We start from the raw sequence: 21,585 nt of genomic DNA on the forward strand, positions 1-21,585 counted from the left end.
CAGGTGCGGGGCGGGTGATGGGTGGGTGATAAGTGATGGGCAGGCCTCAGAGAAGGACCGGTAGGAGGAGGGCGAGAAGGAAGCAGAGCAGGGGACAGAGGTAGTGTGGCAAGTGATAGGGGCTTTGCTGCAAGGGACGAGCCTGGAGCAATAAGAAGCGGGACATTTGCTAATGAAGGGCGTGATGTGGGTATGGAACGTAGCGTAGGCAAGAGGGGAGGTGCATGTGCTGGCGAGGGGGTATTTGGTCAAGTGAGCACCTGGCTAAGGAGGTGTTGGGGAGGGGGGAGTGGTAGTGGTGGTACTTGTGCAGATGAGGGGATGGAGCTTTGCTAATGAGGAAACGGTCCTAGGGGGATAAAGGGCGGGTCAGATGCAAATGAAGGACCTAGCTTTTGCAGTTTTTGAACCAAGTAGGTGCAGATAAGGGGTGGGGCACATGCTGGTGAGCAGTACGGACAAAACGCTGCCCATTAGCACATGAGGGGGCGGAGCATGGTGCCTGACTGTCTGGAGCGAGGTGGTGTGAACCCTGAAATGAAACTGTGATCCTGGCCCTCTCAAATGAAACTGTGATCCTGCTTCGCCCACCGTTAGTACTAGGGTGACAGGTGAAAAAAGTCTAGAGGGGTACCCATCCGGTGTCTGAACCTCTTGGGGTGGTGGCTTCAAAGATACTACACTGGATGGTAGCCAGGTCCCTAACACTATGATGTTACCATTAGGAGATATGTCTCCTCACAGATATCCCGTGGCACACCCTGGACAGCTCAGAGCTCCAGCAGGGGCACGTGGTGTCTTCTCTTCTCGTTCGTCGGCTCATTTTGAGTTTAGAAAGAAGACAGTGGTGTGTCTTAGGGTTTGCAAAGTCCCCACAGGCTCTTCTCAGAACCAGGAGACCTAAAGAAATCAGTGGGCTAGGTCCACTCTTGTGAATTGGAAGGGACATTAGGGATTCCTTACACCTAGGAAGTGTTTGGATGGGACTAGGAAAATGTCAGGACACTTCAGACCTCAGGTTCTTAAGCCTTGCTTCTTGCTTTCACTCCTTCTTGCCCATTGGCCCATACATGCAAAGCTTTCCTTAAGCTACTCTTGTAAAGACTGAATGCTAATAGATAGGTAGAACCTGTTTAAACATGTAGAGGCTCCAGCTTAAACATGGAAGGTGATACACTGTGTTCAAAAGCCACAGGCCACCTGCCCAGAATTCCCATAGTGCAGCCCAGACTGCAGCTAAAGTCCCTTCTTGTTGATGAACCCAAATGAACCTCGACACAGGTGAGAATAGGAAGCTGCAGGTGCCTACAAACACACTGTATTCCTTTCTTCTAAGGAGGATTGGAGTGATGCATCTTAATGAGGCTTCACATTGACTCTATGATCTTGAGGGAGACAGCTTGGTATTATTAACCCTGTTGTGAATGCTCAGGAATCAGAGGCTCTGGGGTATTATAGTGTTTCCCCCTCTCTAAGGAATAGATACTATATAAATCCAGTAATTACCACTTACTAGTATGTTCCCACAGGACACAACCTCATTGAGGATAACCTAGATACACACACAGTCAGAATTTATAAATAAATACTTACCCTGAGTAGCATTTGACCTAATATTAAGACTTGAGTGTAAGCTAGACTATTATTAATAAAACAATTGCAGTGTAGAAATGAAAACCATGAACTACAATTTTCTATATTATAAAATGCAGGTTCCACATCACAGTGAAAATCATTTTAGCAAGGTTAGCAAGGAAGTTATTTTTAGCAATATAGGTTGTAACCTAGGGGAATCATCAAGTGAGTTTTGGAGGTTCTAGAGGTTTGTTTGTGATGCCACCAGAAGGTATGGGAATCCTGGTCATAAATATATCACTGGGAGAAAAGGCTTTTGACAGGTAGTCAGTCCCCAAAAGAAGGCATTAGGAGTAGACTCTACTCCTTTATGGTGTGTCTGTGTGTTATACACACACACACACACACACACAGGCACACACACACACACACACACACACACACACACACACACACACACGCAGACACTCACAAGAAAACAATGTGAAAATAAAGACAAAAATTAGAGTGATGCTTCTTTAAGCCAGGGAATGTCAAGAATTTTCAGCAAGCCACCAGAAGCTAGGAGACACAAGGATTCTGGCATAGCCCCAGAAGTAACCCACTGCAGACACTTTGGCTTGAGACGCACTCTTTGTGGGGCATTTGGTGGTTAGAGATCATCATCTGGGGTATCCATAGTCTCTCTGCAAGAGGATGGGTGGCTTACTGGAGATGTAGGGCCATTGTAGAGGGTTCTCATTACACCTTGGGTCTGGCCTGAACTTGGAGAGGAAAGCCAAAATATTGACTATCCTTTTGCTTGCTCATCTCTTTTGGATTTGTCTTGTAAGCTTTTGTTGGTGAACACACAGAGGTTTTATCAGTTTACAAAAGGAGTAATGGATTTTTAGTTTAACTTTTGGGGGTAACATTTAAGTAGAGTTTAAATAAAAGCCAACCGAATTTTGAATAAATCCCAATTTTAGTAAGACTCAGTTTCTTGTTTTGTTTTGTTTTGTTTTGTTTTGTTTTTTTTGAGACGGAATTTCTCTGTGTAGTCTTAACTGCCCTGAAACTCCTTCTAGACCAGGCTGGCTTCAAACTTGGAGACATGCCTCTGCCTCCTGAGGCCTGGGATTAAAGGCATGTGCCACTGATGCCTGGCTAAGACTTTTAAGTAGATAAAATTTTAACAAATCTAGAAGAAAACATATATACTTACCTTGAAAAAAAATATCTGAAATCTTTGTTCTTTGGGTCTGTTCTTGCAAATACTACCATGAGCAGATAAATACCTTCAGCAAACTTTATTGTTTTTCACAAAAGGCAGATTTTAGTTTTATGTCAGTGACCTGGATTTTGACCTGAAGAATTTTAATAATGTTTACTCCCAACACATGGAACATCTTTGAGTTTTATCTTTTGCAAACCTTTTGTGACCTTTTGAAATGTGCTTAAGCTTTCTGGTTTTGCACTCCTCTTTTTCATCTTGAAAAATCCAGCAATTTCATCTCAGGCCAAAACTTATTTTATTATATAAAATTGTTTCTTACCTGAAATGCACTTTCTTTCCTTTTAAACCTTCCTTACCAAAACTGTGTCCTCATATTTACATGTTTATGACACACACCCTGTGCTCACTGGTTTCCTTTGGTTCTGTAATTTCATGAGACTGAATGACATAACAAAGAAATGTGCAGTGTTGGTGACAACATTGAGTTCACCTTCCAGTTTTGTTTTCTGTCTGTTAAATATTGTCCACGAAGAAATCTAAATTAGGAGCAGCACAGCATGGCAGCACGCACCTATTGTCTCCGAACTTGAGAGGTGGAGGCAGGAAGATCAGGATTTAAGGATAGCCTCAACTACATGGTGAGTTTGAGGCCATCCTAGGCTGCATGAGACCCAGTTGCTAAACCTGCTCCAAATAAAGTTAATATGAGCTAGAGCCAGTAATACATACACACCCATATTAGCCCAACACTCAAGAGGCAGAATATTGTGAGTTTGAAGTCATCCTGAGACACTGAATGAGACCGTCTAAATAAAGGGAAGAAAATAAAAATAAATTCAAATTAGTTTGCTTGATTAGATTTTCTTCCTGCTTCTTAATATGTTCATGATATCTACTCTTTATGTATAGTGTATGTATATCTATATTGGTGTGTGTGTGTGTGTGTGTGTGTGTGTGTGTGTGTGTGTGTGTGTGTGAGAGAGAGAGAGAGAGAGAGAGAGAGAGAGAGAGAGATCATTTGTGTACTTTGTGGAGACTAGAGGTTGATGCTGTCTTCCTCACTTGTTACCTACTTTATGTGTTGAGACCGAGTCTCTCACTGAGCCTGGAGCTCACTGGTTTGGCTAGACTAGAAGACCAGCAATCCCTAGGCATCCTCCTGGCTCTGCCTCCACAGATCACCGTGCCTTATTCTAGTTAAGGACCCAACACATCAAGGCTTATTTTAAGAATCTCAGACCATCAACCTTAATTCTATCTAAAACATTCCCATCCTCTCCCTTCTCACTTCCTATCCTCCTCCTCCTCCTCCTCCTCCTCCTCCTCCTCCTCCTCCTCCTCCTTCTCCTCCTCTCTCCAGTACTGGAAATGAAACCCAGGACCTAGGACATGCTAAACAAGTACTGTGCCACTGAACTGTGTTTCTAGCCCCACCATTACAATCTAGCTTGCCCTTACTATATAATCATAGGTTCTTGGGATTAGGATGCAGACATATTTGGGTACTATTCTGTCCACTACAGTGCTTCAAGACTAAAATAAAATCTCATTCTTATGAAATACAAGAAGATGCTTTCATAATAAAATATTAGAATCTAGGCATGGGGTAGCATGCTTGTAACTGTAGCTCTCAGGAGGTGAAGGCTAGAGGTTTGTTAGTGCAGCAAAAGTAATGTCTTGTTGGTTTGTTGCTTTTAAAAATGAAATAGTTAACGGGTGGTGGTGGTGCACACCTTTAATCCCAGCACTCGGGAGGCAGAGCCAGGTGGATCTCTATGAGTTCGAGGCCAGCCTGGTCTACAGAGCAAGATCCAGGAAAGGCACAAAGCTACACAGAGAAACCTTGTCTCGAAAACAAAACAAAACAAAACAAAAAGCAAAAAAAAGAAAAAAAGAAAGAAAGAAAGAAAGAAAGAAAGAAAGAAAGAAAGAAAGAAAGAAAGGAAGGAAGGAAGAAAGAAAGAAAGAAAGAAGTAGTCAGGTTAAAAGAATAGTCCAAAAAAGGTAGTTAGGGAGACTTTGGGAGTTAGGGAGATGACTCAGCTGAGTTTGATCCCCATGACATAAAATGCCCATAAGATGGTGAGTATCTGTAATCCCATAACTCTTATGCTGAGGTGGTACATGAAAACAAGAGAATACCGAGGAATCGGGTTAGCCAGTTATTCTGGAGCATGCAGCATGGCAAAAACAAGAGAGACCCTGCCTCAACAAGGTGGAAGGAGAAAACCCCAAAAGAGTTGTCCTGTGACCTCGACTATCACACCATTGAACATGCATGTCCCCATCTCTCTCTCTCTCTCTTTCTCTCTCTCTCTCTCTCTCTCTCTCTCTCTCTCTCTCTCTCTCTCTCTCTCTCTCACACACACACACACACACACACACACACATTTTTTAAGAGGTAGTTCTTTGTTACCAATTGATACTTTTTTTTTTGCAGGTTTCCTTCCAAACTTCTTTGTCCAGTTTTATTTAATGTACAGGGCAAATGTGCAAGTTGCTGGTATTTTCAGAAAAAAAAATCTGTAGTATTCTAGCTTATTCATATAAAGGAGAAATTTTGATGCACTAGACACAAAGAGAAAAGTGAATATGATATGATAATTTAATTATTAGACACTAAACTTTGGAGCTTTGAAACCCAAAATCTGTCTGTAATGAAGAGAAAAATTGTGTGCATGCAAGAGGGTAGAGGAAGAAAAGGAGTACCTCTGATGGCACTTATGCATCGTTTTATGCATTATTGTTTGTGGGGTGAGACAGAGAGTAATTAGTGCAGTCCTTTTAGTGAAAACACGTCCCAGGCAACATCATCCTTACAGAACATGAAGCCTGATGGGAGAAAAGCTGTTTTTGTTACTTCTCAGTAGAGTCTTTTATTGACTTAGAAAACACATCATTGAAATAGATTCATACCAACACCAAGACTGTTTTTGTTTAAATCATTGCTTTCTTGATAATATTGAAATAACTTGTTGAGGAAACACTAAGAATATTTTGAGTTTGAGCCCCATAATTTTGTCAAAGAATAAGGCCAAGGACACAAACTTCTTATCCCTCAACATCTAGTGTGAAGTAATAAGAGGAAGAATAATCCTGTGTTAGAACCAGGGTCTTCAAGGAGATGTGAGTGTGGTGATGGTTGATTTGGAAGTGAGAAGGCCTAAAGTCAAATATGAAATCCCAAGTTCAAAGAGGAGAGAGAAACAAGTCAAGCACTAACTTAGAAGTAGCTCCTGGGTGATTTCTACAAACCACTTTTGAATATTCATTCATCAACGCCCCCTTCCATCCCAAAAGCAAGCATGTGGTACCCAGGTAGAGGACTAGATTTTTAAACAGATGCCTGAAGTTCAAGATATTTTTACTCATGAATGAAATTCTAAAGTTGTATCTTTCCAAATGTATTTTTAGAGAAATGAATACTTATCCTTGTTTCGAGGGACACTTTTAGTACTGAGTTCTTAGGAAGTTGTAAGGAGGTACATGTAAGCCCAATATTTCAAGGAAATAAATATGTCATGAATGAATCTGGATGTATTTTCTTGGTTATAATTGTAATTGATTTGGATCAACTAATTGGTAAACTAATTAATTGCTTCATAAGGGCAATGTTCTTCTAAATTCATTCCAACAGAGTTCATTTACTGTATGGTAGACATTGAGCTGCTCAATAGTTATGCACTGGGTTTAGAGATAAATGCACTTAATTTGAACACCAAATTCAATTGCTTGTTAATAATACATCATTCTGTGAGTTGAAACTGGATTTCAAAATTTTTGATTGCTTTTCTTTCACTAGACCTGGCCTCTAATGATATGCAATATAAATATGCAAACTTCATGAAAGGAGCACTCCAAACTATCCAGGAAGCCTCACATGGATGAGACTATATTTGTGTCACTGTGCAGAGGTGGCCTGGATCTGTGCTATGTAAGATCTACAATAAAGAAATCTGAAGAAGAAATTAGAGTGCTGAAGGTAAGACTGTATAAACTGGGAAACTGAGTAAACTGTGCACAGAAGTAAAATCTGCAAAATATAAAAACATATTGCATTTTAACAAAACTCCATTTTCTTTTCCTTTCCTTCTTTTTGATGTGTATGAGTGTTTGCCTGTACGTATGCATGTGTGCCATGTGCATGTAGTTTCCACAGAGCCCAGAAGAGGGTGTCAAAACACCTGGAACTAGAGTTATAGACAATTGTGGGCTGCCATGTAGGTGCTGGGAACTGAACCTGGGTCCTCTGCAAGAACAGCAAGTGCTCTTAATCATTGAACCATCTCTCCAGCTCCATTCATTTTCTTTAAATCTAAGATAAAAATGAAGGTTTTTTGTTTTGCTTTGTTTTTTCCATTTTACATACCAACCACAGTTTCCTATCCCTCCCCTCCTTCTGCTCACCCCCCACTTTCCCCCCACCACACCCCCCATCCATTCCTCAGAGAAGGTAAGGCCTCCCATGTGAAGTCAACAAAGTCTGGTGTATCAAATTAAGGCAGGACCAAGCCCCTCTCCCCAGTGTCCCTCCACAGGGAATGGGCTCCAAAAAGCCAGTTCATGCATTGGGATAAATCTTGGTTCCACCGCCAGTGGCCCCACAAACTGCCCAAGCCACACAACTGTCACCCACTTTCAAAGGGCCTAGTTCGGTCCCATGCAGGATACCCAGCTGTCAGTCCAGAGTCAGTGAGCTCCAACTAGCTCAGGTCAGCTGTCTCTGTGGGTTTCCCCATCATGATCTTGATCCTTTTGCTCATGTAATCCCTCCTCTCTCTCTTCAACTGGACTCTGGGAGCTCAGCACATGCTTAGCTGTGGATCTCTGCATCTGCTTCCATCAGTTACTGGATGAAGGTTCTATGATGACAATTAGGGTAGTCATTGATCTGATCACAGGGGAAGGTCAGTTCAGGGCCCCTTTCCACTATTGCTTGGAGTCTTAGCTAGGGTCATCCTTGTGGATTCCTGGGAGTTTTCCTGGCACCAGGTTTCTCCCTAACTCTATAATGGCCCCCTCTAATCAAGACATCTTTTCCATTGCTCTCCCTCTCTGTCCCTCCCCCAACTTGACCATCTCGGTCCCTCATGTTCTCTTGCCACCTTTCTTTACCTCCTCCCGCCTCCATGCTCCCAATTTACTCAGGAGATCGTATCTATTTCCCCTTCTTGAGGGATCCACACATGTCTCTCTTAGGGTCCTCCTTGATACCTAGCCTCTTTGGGGTTGGTTTTGGCTTGTAGCCTGGTTATCCTTTGCTTTTCATCTAATATCCACTTATGAGTGAGTACATACCTTGCTTGTCTTTCTGGGTCTAAAAGTTAAGGTTTTTATACTGGAAATTATTTTTTCCTTTATTTTTATAAATTTGAATTTATTTTATTTTCCTAGTAATTACTATATTTTGAAAAAGCACCATCCCACTAGGATTAGAAATTAAAACAAGCAAAGAACAAAACCACTTTGGCATATTCATTCACCAGCTCTCCATCCACCTCCCAAAGCAGGCATATGGGTCTCAGGCAGAGGACTGGATTTCATACCCAAGTCTGAAACAGATGCCCGAGTTCAGGGCATTTTGACTCATAAGCTGTACATTGTGTCTTTTCAAATGTATTTCTAGAGAAATGAAATACTGTTAGGTATGTTTTCAAGGTCAAACAAATATATTTTAGATAGACAGGTCATCTTCAATCATTTACAGAAATCTACAGAATATGACATTTAAGATGTTTTAATAACATAGATTCTTTTATATATATAACAATGAGATATGTCTGCTCCTGGCAGCACCAATCTACTCCAGAGAAGATGATAGGCATTGAAGAAAACCCCATATTGAGCTTACTTTCTTTGTGGCAAAAGTTAGCCACTGAGCAAGAAAGTGCCCTTGCCTCAACTGCTGACAGTATGCTGTCGAAATGGGCAAGCAGGACACAAAGGAAAGGACTGCTGAACCTTGCCAAGACAAGGTAGGGAGGCCCTTTAGAAAATCCTGCTTCACAGAAAAGTCTATTAGATATGCAAGGCCTGTAGACCAAATATTGATGCCCCAACATTGCAAAAGAACCTTGGGTGACTGTCCAGGCAGCCAGATGTTTCTGTCATTTCTCACATTTTTGGAAGTTGCTTGCCTGCACTTCCTGTTTACTTAGGTAATATTATTTCCTTCTCAGGTGTCTGAATGAGTTGAAGACTAGATAGTTATATTTAGTGTTCCTTGGTAACAAATTCAGAAAAGAAACTCACTAAAGAGGTATAAAGTGTTTAAGTTTGAAAGACATCAAAAGATAGTTTTGTGTTGGTAATACAAGTTAGGATAGAAAGTGAATTAGGTACAACACTTTGGATTCACTAAAATATGATAAATAATGGAGTATTTTCTCTGAATTTGTCAATTGCTAATGGGCTGTACATTATTAATGTAATTCTTGACTGTATATTGTATATAGTTATTGTACTTATTGTATATAGTTTTTCTTATATTAGTTACAATTTCCTTTTATTATTTTAGGCAAAAGGGGGGAAATGTGTTGATATATTTATAATCTAATAAATAAAGCTTGCCTGAAGATCAGAGGACAGAGCAGTCACAGAGTTAGCCACAGAGGTCAGGCAGTGGTGGCACACACCTTTAATCCTAGCACTCAGGAGGCAGAGGGAGAGATCCATCTGGATTTCTCTGAATTCAAGGCTACATTGGGCTACATGAGATTTATACAGTCTAAAAGATAAACAGAGCCAGGCAGTGGTGGCACACACCTTTAATTCCAGCACTTGGGATCACACACCTTTAATCACAGCACAAGGAAGGTTGAAACAGGAAGTGATATGACTGGGCAGAGAAAGGAATATAAGGGGGAAAGAGACAGGAATTCTTTCTCTTGCAGAGGCTCTGTCAGGTCTGTCAGGCTGAGGAGTTAGTGAGGTAAGAAGTGGTGGCTGTGGCTTGCTCTGCTTCTCTGATCTTTCAGCTTTTACTCTGATATCTGGCTCTGGGTTTTTATTACAAGACCATTTAGGATTCATGCAACCAAATACTTATCCTGGTTTTGAGAAGGTGTTTTAAATACTTGAGTAGTTAGGAAGTACTCACAGATGTATTGGAAGTATGCATTTATAAACAGACTTCCTGTGCAACAAGAGAAACATTTTCAAGTGGTTTCTCAGCCATTAGAAAGGGACTCTCACCCAGTGAGTTCTCTTGATTCTACTGAAAGACAAGGACTATACATTCTTTCACAAAGTGTGAGCTGAGGCATGTAATGGGGATGATAAAAATACAGAGATCCAAGGAGGTGCCAAAATGGATCCTAGACTAGGTGGACATTTGAGCTTAATGCTCACACTTGAGACCAAACTCAGCAAACAGATATGGAAATAGAATTATTATTAAGTATGAGTACAGAGTGGCTGAATGTTTGGTGGTTGGCTCTGGGATAAGAAATTGGAAGCCCTGAAATGCAGCATTTACAGTTTGATGTAAGAGGTCCCACTGTGAATGACATCCACGGCCAATTCTAAGTTAGAGAAGGCAGTTAACATTAAGTTGCTTTCAAGCCAGCATCAGCACAGCTCCAATAGTCATAAAACACACACACACACACACACACACACACACACACACACACACACACGGCAGCATCACAACACAGTGATGACTTCCATACAGAATCATGTGATGTAGAGAAAAGGACTTACAAGGAAGTTGATAGGAGTAGGCAGAATGGACTCTCAACCTTTCCCCAAAGGCTGCTGAAATGTTGACTAGTTCCTCAATGATATAAACTGGAAGTTAATTCCAGAAATGCGCTTTGATAGCTTTTTGAATACACAAAACCAAGTTGTTTAGCTAATGTTTGAAATTATTCCTTGGATCGTGGTGATATACTGTGTATCAAATAAAATTTGCTTGAAGATCAGAGAACAGAACAAGCCATTAGATTAAACGTAGATGCCAGGGAGTGGTGGCACACACCTTTAATCCTAACTCTCAGGAGGCAGAGATCTGTCTGGATCTCTGTGAGTTCAAAGCCACCCTGGATTACATGAGATTGACTCAGTTTAGGTAAGAAATAGAGCCAGGCAAAGGTGTCACACAATTTAATCCCAGTACTTGGGAGGCACACACACCTTTAATCCTAACACTAAGAAGAAAATGATATGGCTGGGTGGAGAAAGGTATATAAGGCATGAGGAGACAGGAGCTGAAGATTTTCAGGCTGAGGAGTCCTAGAAGTATAAGGTGGCTGTGGCTTGTTCCTTTGTCTCTCTAATCTTTCAGCATTTACCCCAATATCAGGCTTCTGGTTTTTTTATTATTATTATTACAAGACCATTTAGGAATTCATGCAACACAGGGTAATTTTCAAAGGATAAAATGTTCAACAAGGTGACAACACTTTGTTGAGTTTGCAAATCCCTAAGGGCACCTCATGTTTGATTATTCACTGGAAGGCCTCACAGAAGTCACTGAAAATGACTGTTGCATAGTTACAGATTATTGCAGATGAAGGGTAGATATTAAACCAGCCATAGGAAGAGACAGAGAAAGTAGAGGGTGGAGAATCCCATGAACAGAGCTTCTGATTAGCCTCTCTCATTAGAGTCAAGGACAATCCTAACTTTTCCCAGAGATGATGTATGATAATATGCATGGAGTCTTGCCAGACAGAAATGCTTCTAGATCATTGTGTCCAGCGATTTTTATTGGAATCTGGTCACTTATATATGGTTGACTCCCTACTTGGCTGTCCTTCATCCCCAGATGTCTAAGTCCCTTTGTGTTGAAGAAGGCTATAAATTGATCTCTTATTAAGATTGTGATATCCACGATCAAGGCATCATCAGGTTCAGCATCAGAGAGAGCTGGTTTCTGCTTCCATGAAGGCACTTTGTGGCTCCATTCATTGGAGGGAAGAATGTTCTTTCCTTGTAAGGCAGAGGGATGGAAGAGTAAGAAACAGCTCCCTTCAACTTCAGATCCATTCGTGAGGGTTAAAATCTCCTCCCCCAAACCACACCTTTTTATCCTATTGCCTGAAGGACTGTGATTCAACATGAGTTTAGTAGAAGACCATTACCTGCTTGACACAAAGCCCTATGACATATTATAAAACTAGACTATGCTATCCAAGACACTCATGCCACATAGGACTTTCAAAGATCTGAAAGGAGATCTTCCAGCATCCAAAAGCAGAAGCAAGACTTCTCTTTGGGCAAGGTGAATTATTTACTTAACATACTTTAAAGTTTTATTATAGTTTTTTTTTAAATTTTGAAATTATTTTTTTATTTTATTACTTTGTGTGTATGGGGATTTTGCCTGATTGTATGTATGTACTCCATGTATATGATGGGTGACTGCAGAGGTCTGAAGAAGGCATTGGATCCCATGGAACTAGAGTTATAGAGTTGTGAGACACACTATGTAGATTCTGGGAATTATATGCAGGTCCTCTGAAAGAGCAGCCAGTGTTCTTAACCACTGAGCCACCCCTTCTTCCCCTTATATAACTATTTTTACATGTCAAAGACATTTTGATTGAATAATACAATTGCTCTACAGTTGTTCAGAGTGAAAGACCAAATAAACAACACTCTTGTGGTTAATTAATGTTAATTGTCAACCTGATGGAATCTGGAACTATTATGGAAATAGACTTCTGTAGCTGGAGATTTCTCCAGTCATTTCGGGGACTGCAGTCACTTAGACCCAAGTAAACACACAGAGACTTATATTACTTATAAACTATATGGCCGTGGCAGGCTTCTTGCTATCTAGTTCTTATATCTTAAATTAACCCATTTCTATTAATCTATAAGTTGCCATGTGGCTTGTGACTTACTGGTACTTTACATCTTACTTCTCATGGAGGCAGCGGCTGGCAGCATCTCCTGACTCAGCCTTCTTCTTCCCAGAATTCTCCTCTCTGCTTATCCCACCTATACTATACTTCCTGCCTGGCTACTGGCCAGTCAGCATTTTATTTATCAATCAATCAGAGCAACACATTCACAGTATAGAGAAAGACGTCCCCAGCAGACTTCTGGTCATGTGTGTGATTATGTTAATTAAGGTAAGAAAACCCACCCACTATGGGTGGCACTATTCCCTGACAGTGTTGTATAAGCTGAGCACTAGAAATGCATGCATTCATTGTTTTCTTCTTCTGACTGTGGACATAATATGGCCAGCTGCTTCTCGCTGCTGTTGCCCTGGTTTCCCTGCCATGATAGATTGTACCTCAAACTGTGAGCTAAAATAAATGCTTCCTTCATTAAGTGGCTTTTGTCAGTGTATTTTTCTATTTGACAAAGTTTAATTTCGCATTTCTATTTTATAATGTGTTTCAAAATATATTTCTTTAAATTATTGCACATGTCAGACAATCAGTCACTGACTCTGCTGTGTCCACAGCCCCTCCCCAGAATATTGCCACCATTCATTCAGTCTCTGCTGGGGACACCAGACTCAGTCAACAACAATGCGTGAAGCCCTGGGCAACTTTAGAGTCTGTTCCTAGGCTTGAATCTGTGAGTTGATCTGATGCCATAGGCTCTGCAGAAGTACTTCTGCAGCTGGAGTTTTCTCCAGTCCTGCCCAGCCCCACAGACCCCACAACCACTTATAAAATAATCACTCAGAAGCTCATATTAATTAAACTGCTCAGCCATTAGCTCAGGCTTACCACTGTCTAGCTCTTACACTTAAACTCAGCTCATTTCTATTAATCTATACCTTGCCATGTGGCTCGTGGCTTACCAGTAACTTTATCTTGCTACTCATTGCGGTGGCTGGCAGCATCTCCTGACTCAGCCTTCTTTCACCCAGCATTCTCCTCTCTCCTTGTCCTGCCTCCACTATCCTTACTGCCTGGCTACTGGCCAATCAGCATTTTATTTATCAATCAATCATAGCAGCATATATTCACAGCATACAGGACATCCCATAGCATACTTCAAATAAACAGTTATTGGCTGAGCTTATCATAAGCCCACTCCAATCATTTACAGTGGAAATCAAAGAAAGAACAACTAAATGAAATGAACAAGTGTGTATCAGACTACAGAGTGGGTGAGTTCCCTTCATAGCAAGGCTATAGGGTCTCTCTTTATGGCCCCTTACAGCTGTCTTTGATACTGAATATAGCTGATGTCCATAAAAGCTCAGCCTCCTAAGATTTTTAATGTTCTGAGGTTCATTGCCTCACATACATGCTCACAATGACCCCTTCCCACTTGACCTTGCCGAGTGATGAGTGACCCTCCACTCACTACAGTCCACTCTGGAGATTGAACTAACCCTCAGGGTCAGTCCTGAATCATGGCTGACACACAGGACTTACATCATCCTCATTCTGAATGAAAAGCGTTGAAAGATTTTCCAAACAAAAATAGTTAGTTCATCATTCCCTCTCTGAAACCTTGGCAAATTTAAAAATAACAAAATAGTTAGCTTAATGCTTTTGAAAGATATAAATGGTAGGTCTACCTTAATGTTAATCATGTGGTATATGATTCTTATGTTTGAGATGATTATTATTTTATTTCCCAGTGATCCTAAATATGATAGGCTATTTTACCTCTTTTTGAAGAGACTTTTCTCATAGCTCAATAATTAATATTTGTACTTATTAAGATGTTGACAATTAGCAGATTACATGCAAATCAAGTACAGGAGACTAGCACTAATAAAACTGGATACTAATAAACTATTAATAAAGAACAGTAAAGAAAGGCTGGCTCATAAATAATATCCATCTCCTTTCTTGTTTCACAAATAAACTGTTCTTCCTCAGATTTTTGGCAGGTATTTTTGCTGCTGTCACCTGAACATCTATAAAGTGTTGTCATACAAGGCCATGAACAAAATTGCAACTCTAAATTATAGTTAGAAGGTAGCAGCAGAGTGTACTCCAGCAAGCACAGGTGAGGAAGTCAACTCCATGCTCTTCTACTGCTGAGCAAGGTAGAACCATGGCAAAGTTATAGAATTTCCCTGGGCTTCAGTTCACTTTTGTATAAAGTAAAAGCGGCCCAAAGAGCTCTCTAAAGTCTTCTTCCTAAGTTGCTATTCCATGAGTTAATTCTACTGTAATAGATGACTAATAATTATCAACTTGGCAGGACCTAGAATCAGGACCTAGGCAAACCCACCCTCTGGGCACATCAGTGAAGGGAGGTTGTAGACTAGATTAATTGAGGTGGGAGGGCACACTTTAAATATGGATGGCATCATCCCATGGACTGGAGTTCTAGACTGAATAAAAGGAAGAAAATGAGCTGAGTGCCAGTGTACCTCTCTCACTGCTCCTTAGATGCAGATGCAATGTGACCAGCTGCCTCACTTCCATCACCATGTTTTGACTCCATGATTGACAGTGCCTTCAAACTGACTCAAAACAAGCCCTTCCTTCTGTAAATTGCTCTTTTCAGGCTTTCTGTCAAAGCAAGAAGAAGAATAATTAATACAAACACAAGCTCACCAACAAGCATTTCTTCTTTAAAACCTGTGCATATCAGCACAGAATAAATCCTGTGTCCTATCCCCTGTGTCCCAGCTGCGAGTTTCTCATGTTATGCTGTAAATCTAGTGAACATACTGAGAAATGGACTTCACAGAACATGGGGATGTGTCTTATGTATTTATGTTTGTAAATCTGAGAATGACAACTTTATTCTGTGAACCACAGCCTTCCCCTCTTTGATCTGAAATCTTTTCCCCTCTCTCTTCTGCTCCTGTGGCTTCATGTACACTAAGCAAGAATTCTACCACTAGGCTATACTCCCACTTCTCTCTTTCTCAATAAAAATCTAAAATTTCAAAAACTGAGACAGGGTCTTACTATATTGCCCAGGCTAGCCTTCAACCCATTCTGTAGCCCAGGCTATCCCTAACTTGGTGAGTCTCCTGTCTTAGTCTTCCAAGTACCTGGGATTATTGGTCTGTGCCCCAACATCTGGTAATAATTATTCTCTTCTTTACCATTTTATTTGTGATTTTTACATGTATATATAATGTTAAAGCATACATATTTTACTTATGCAGAGGGCCTAGGCCAGTCCCATAGAAGCTCCACAGCTGTTGGTCTAAAGTTCATGAGTTCCCACTAGCTTGGTTTGATTGTCTCTGTAGGTTTCCCCATTATGATCTTGATGCCCCTTGCTCATGGAATCCCTCTTTCCTCTCTTCAACTGGACTCCTAGAGCTCAGCCTGGTGTTTGGCTGTGGATCTCTGCATCTCCTTCCATCAGTTAGTGGATGAAGGCTCTATGATGACAGTTAGGGTATTTACCAATCTGATTACAGGGGTAAACCAGCTTAGGTACCCTTTCCACTGTTGCTACTAGTCTAAGCTGGGATCACCCTGTGGATTCCTGGGAACTTCCTGAGCACTAGGTTTCTCTCTATCTCCATGATGTCTCCCTCTTTCAAGATATCTCTTTCATTGCTCTTCCACTTAAGGGGCTCCCTGGCAGTAGGCTCAGGATCTATCCCTGCCTGGTGTATGAGCTGGCTTTTTGGAGCCCATTTCCTGTGGTGGGACACCTTGCACAGCCTTGGTGCAGGGAGGAGGGGCTTGGACCTGCCTCAATTGAATGTACCAGGCTTTGCTGACTCCCCATGGGAGGCCTTACCTTTTTGGAGAAAGGAATGCGGGTAGGGGGGAAGGGCTATGTGGGAGCGGGAGGAGGGAAGAGAGGGGGATCCATGATTGGCATGTAAAATGAATAAAAAATTTCTTAATAAAGAAAAAACATACTTAATTTCTTATTTTACTTGGATTTTAACATTACAAAATGATATTATGTGTGAGATAAATTTGGGAAACCTGCCTCTCTAATTAATATTACATAGTTTATCTGTGTTCACATGGCTGGATGTTAAATTCTTAATAGTATTATCAATGAGTTATATGAATGTGAATTAAACACTTATATTTTGCAAATTGTGAAAAGCAGTGACAGAAATTTGACTAATCCCACTAACAATCTTCCATGTTACTAAGACAGGAGCCAGGTTTAGTGTAACTCCTTAATAACAGGAAAACGAGAGGAGTTTTTGTGTGATTATTTCCTTGATGAATTTGTAGATAGACTGTGACTTTTATTAAAAAAGCAAACCATATATATTCTTGGGAGGGAAGCAGGTAGGGAAACACATTTGCATGTAGCCAAAGCTAGCTGCAAACTCACTATGTAGCCAGGGGTAGCCACAGACTCATCCTCCTGCCTCCAGCCTCCTGAATGCTGGGATTACATGCATGTGCTATCATGCCAAGCTTAATTTGTAGTCATTGTATTTCTTCTTGGCTGATAAAATAATCTCTGCTAAATCAGTGTTCCCAAATCCTTCATGTTTTCACATTGATATGAAACGATGTAGCCACTAGATGGCCATCTTTTCCTTCTTACTGTTTCCTTGGCACCGATTCTGCTTTTGAGTAAATACATCCTTTACAGGGCTTATTTATTTTTACTAAAATTGCTTTCATGACAGGGATTCAAACTTACAACCACTTCATACAGCTGGGTTGGCATTTTAAGAGGCATAAGCGAAGCAAAGGAAATGTCACTGTAAATAAATGGGAAGTGAAGGGGAGTTTTTAAACAATGAGTTCCTGCCATGTGGCATTACTTGATTTTGTGCATTATGTAAATAAATGCACAACGCTCATGTCTCTGGCAGGAAAGTCCTGGATGAGGAGTCTGGAGTGGACATGAGTCGGTTTGGCCTGACGACATTCATTAGGGCCTCTCACTGTTCACACTGGGCCATCTCCTTATTTTCCTCTGCCATCCACACTCTCTAGTCATGTCATTTATCTGGAGTCACATTTTATTCCCTTAGCTACAATCATTGGTTAAATAAACAAACAAATCTCTCAAGCCACACCAGTGGAGACTCATTTCTAGAATGTTTTTGGAGAGGAGCCTATAGTAATCACAATTCCTCACTTTTTTTTTTCACTACTCAGAGACAATCCCTGGCTAATATGTTTATACTTCCACATTTTTCTTTAGGTTTTCCAATATTTATTTTTTTATGGGGAAGGATGTACTTTATATTGCACATGTGTGGAGGTCACCAGATAATGTGTAGAAATTGATCCTCTCCTTCCATCGTATGCACTCCAGGGTTCAAAACTCAGGCCATCAGGCCTAGAGGTGAATGCTTTTACCTGCTGAGCTATCTGGCTGACCCCTTTCCACATTTTTCTATGTGAAGGTATATAAAGATATAGCAAAACATTTTGATCAAACATGCATTTTCTTCACATTATACTCTGCTAGGATTTCTATTGTATATATTTTCCATATCATTGTTTTGTTTTATTGTGAGACAGGGTCTCATGTACCCCTGGCTGGCCTTAAACTCACTATGTAGCCGAGGATAACATTGAGCACATGGTCCTCCTGCCTCTGGGATGACAGACAAGCCCCACCCTGGTTTGTGTGTTACTGGGGATTGAACCCAGGTCCTCTTGCACCCCAGGCAGATATTATACCAACTGAGCTACAACTCTAGCCTGAACATATGTGTGTGTACTTTTAAAATTAAATTTGTTCTTTGAATTTATGGACAGTGCATTCTGATTGCTTCCACCCCTCCCCTTTCTTCTCTTCTTCCATCCTTATCAACTTCCCTTTCTCCTGCAAGCCTGTGACTCACTAGGTTTAACCTGGGCCATCTGTTTGACCATTAGTTTGGAAGTAGTCTTTGGAGTCTGGGTCTCACCAGTGACTCTGCTTCTCCCAGAATTTATCATTAGCCAATAGTTCAGCTGGAAGAGGGAGTGGCTCCCTAGGCTCCATCCCCATTGGTGACTGACTGCTGATGGGCCCATTCTTGTGCAGATCCAGTACAGGCAACCACACCTGTTGTGAGATCATGATTGACATGGCCCTGTCCTGCCCAGAAAGAGGCATTTCAAAGCCTTTCTCTCTGTGCTCCAGGCCTTACATCCTTTCCACCCTCTTTCTTCCTTTATCTCGCCAAGCTTTTGAGGGGCTGGTATGGTCTTGTTTAGGACTGAACACTCAATCAACTTATAAACAAATTTCATCCTGGTTTCACTTCTGTCTTGACTACATCACAATTCCCTCATAGCAACTGATCTCTTAGAATCCTTCACCCAGAGAGTCTCAATGTTAACTTTAATATTCAAAATTGCTCTATTTTTTTTCTAGTAAATCTACTAACTCAAAATTTAAACTTGTAATTTCTTAATTTTCTCTGTTTTTTCTAATCATTACCCTTTGAGAAGAAACATCTCAAATTGCAGTTCATTTTGGAAGAAGATCTTCAACCGGTCAACTCAGAGAGTTTGAAGATCTGCAACCAGTCAACTCAGAGTTTGAGCTCTTCTGGCAAACAAAGTGCTCTGTAGGCAGATGAGGTAGCCACACCTCCCCCTGCTGGCTATCTCCTGTCACTGCAGGAGGCTCATGGAGTCCGGCTGGGCATGCCAATGACCTAATAGGCCAAGCTATAGGTGGGTCAGGAAGGCAACATTCTCCTCTGACCATTGTTCCATTTGTACTTTGTAATCCAACTCAAACACCTAAATGAATATGAGTTTAAATGTTATGCTGGGTATTTGGGAGAGTTGTGAACTCTCCAACAAAATAAACATGAGAAAACTTTTAATGATGAATTCGTTCATCATTATGGATTAGCACAAAAAACTCGGAGGTCAAGAGCAGACTGGCTGCTCTTCAGAGTTCCTGAGTTCAATTCCCAGCAACTACATGGTGTCTCAAAGTCATCTAGAATGAGATCTGGTGCCCTCTTCTGGTCTGCAGGCAGGCATGCAGGCAGAACACTGTATACATAATAAATAAAGAAATCTTAAAAAAAAAAAAGAAGTTTGGTAATTTTTATTTCCTAGTTTTTATCCCTATTGAAATGGAAAGTGGAATCTGTAACAACACACTCGAATTCTCATCATCCCATTATTACTATTTTCTCATCTTCACTTAACTATATTTATTTTTAAATGTAGACATCAATCCTTTTAGTACAAGACTGCCTGTGCTGGTTTGAATGAGAACCATTTCCCATGGGCTCACTTTTTTGAATTCTTGGTCCCCAGTTGATGGCACTGTTTGGGGGAGGTTATAGGAGAGCCTTGTTGGAGGAAGTACACACTGGAGACAGGCTTGGATTGTACTGAGCCTCGCTCCATTTCTGCTTTGTTCTTCCTCCTTGTTTGCAGCTAAAGATGTGATCCCTCAGCTTCCTGCAGCTGCAGCTTGCTGCCATGCCTTCTCACCATGGGGAGACACTTCTCCCTCTGGAACTGTGGGTCAAAATAAACTCTTTGTTCCATAATCTGTCTAAGTCATGGTATTTCATCACTGTAATAGAAGAGTAACTAAAACACCACTCATTCTACTAAAATCCACACAGACACCCTCACTAGGATAACATTCCCATTTCTAAACTAATATTCTTTCCACCCCTCTTCTGAGATGTTCTCTGAGCTTTAGGGTGTGCATGCATTCAAGTACGTGTGTGTGTGTGTGTGTGTGTGTGTGTGTGTGTGTGTGTGTGTGTGTGTGTGTGATATAGATGTCTCATTTAGGGCTGAACACTCAATAGACTGTTACTCTCTTTGGCCAGTTATGAGTCTCCACATTAACTGCTGACCACTGTAGAGAGAAGCTTCTTTGGTTAAGGTTGAGATCTGCATTAATCCATTGGTATAATCATACATATTTAGAAAGGAGCTTGACATCATGTCAGTTAGCAAAACACCTACAGTAGTTTCCCCCTGAGAACCTGACCTCCCAACTCAGGGACTTTCGACCAGTTTTACAGTCCTAGGCCTTGAGTTCCTTCATGTGAACCAGGCCTCAAATCCAACCCCAAAGAAGTTGGTTATCCTTATAACCTTCAAGCCTCTATTGTACCTGTGCCAGCCTCAAGATTTAAATAGAGGCTGACATACGTCTATAAAATATCATCTTACAACCACAGAAATGCAAATTAAGACAGAGGTCATGACAACAGGCTTCCAAAGTAGTCCAGGCATCCCAATACAGCTTGGGCCTCTAGGTTTACAACACTTCATCTCTGCTTAAGCTCACCCTACTCTTAATCACTGAGAATTAAATAGCTGGTGAGCTCAAATTCAGCCTCTTGGCAGGAACTTCAGTGTGTGGTTTGAATCCAGTTGCATCACTGGGATTGTAAGGTTTGTGTTAAGTCTCTTTACTCTAGTGACTTAGATTCCACCCTACCAAACCAGAATGGTGATACGAGTTCCTAACTCAAGGGTCTTTCTGAAGACTAATAAATAGATGCCTATAAAGTGCTCAGCACAGAATATGGATGACATATTCATAAATGATGGCTACTATGAATGTCATCCAATTTTGGATGATTCCCCGACAGTCTTCTCTTCCCCTCTGTCTGGGTAAAGTCACCAACAACTGGCCAGGATTGCTTTGGCTCCTCTGGACAGTGACCCATTCTCTTTCCTGCCAGCTCTTTACTCACTGTGAACTGTTGCACAATATCTGCAATATTCATTTCCACTGCTCCTCACAGTTGTCATATTGAACTAATCATTTGAGTTGCCACTGAGAAATGAACACTGCTTACCTGGGCACCACATCAGCTATCAATCTGAAAGCCAACTACTAAAAATCAGCTCAGTGAATGTCCACTTTGCAAAATGTCCAGTCTGCCAAGAATCTGTTCATTAAATTTACACATTTAATGTGTCTTTGACACTAGATTACCCCAAAGCATTGCCCTGTATCTTGCTGAGGCAGGGTCT

General features: G+C 41.1%; 1 long non-coding RNA gene across 1 annotated transcript; it reads left to right on the forward strand.

Moving 5' to 3' along the window:
• Positions 1-77: 77 nt before the first annotated feature.
• LOC128104337 (uncharacterized) lies at positions 78-19,610 on the forward strand. The gene is made up of 3 exons (XR_008215963.1): positions 78-3,429; positions 6,594-6,773; positions 19,066-19,610. It is a non-coding gene; the product is annotated as an uncharacterized LOC128104337 (long non-coding RNA).
• Positions 19,611-21,585: the final 1,975 nt, after the last annotated feature.

Source organism: Peromyscus californicus, unplaced genomic scaffold (genome assembly GCF_007827085.1).
Source record: "Peromyscus californicus insignis strain IS unplaced genomic scaffold, ASM782708v3 Scaffold_8__1_contigs__length_139910024, whole genome shotgun sequence".
NCBI lineage: Eukaryota > Metazoa > Chordata > Mammalia > Rodentia > Cricetidae > Peromyscus > Peromyscus californicus.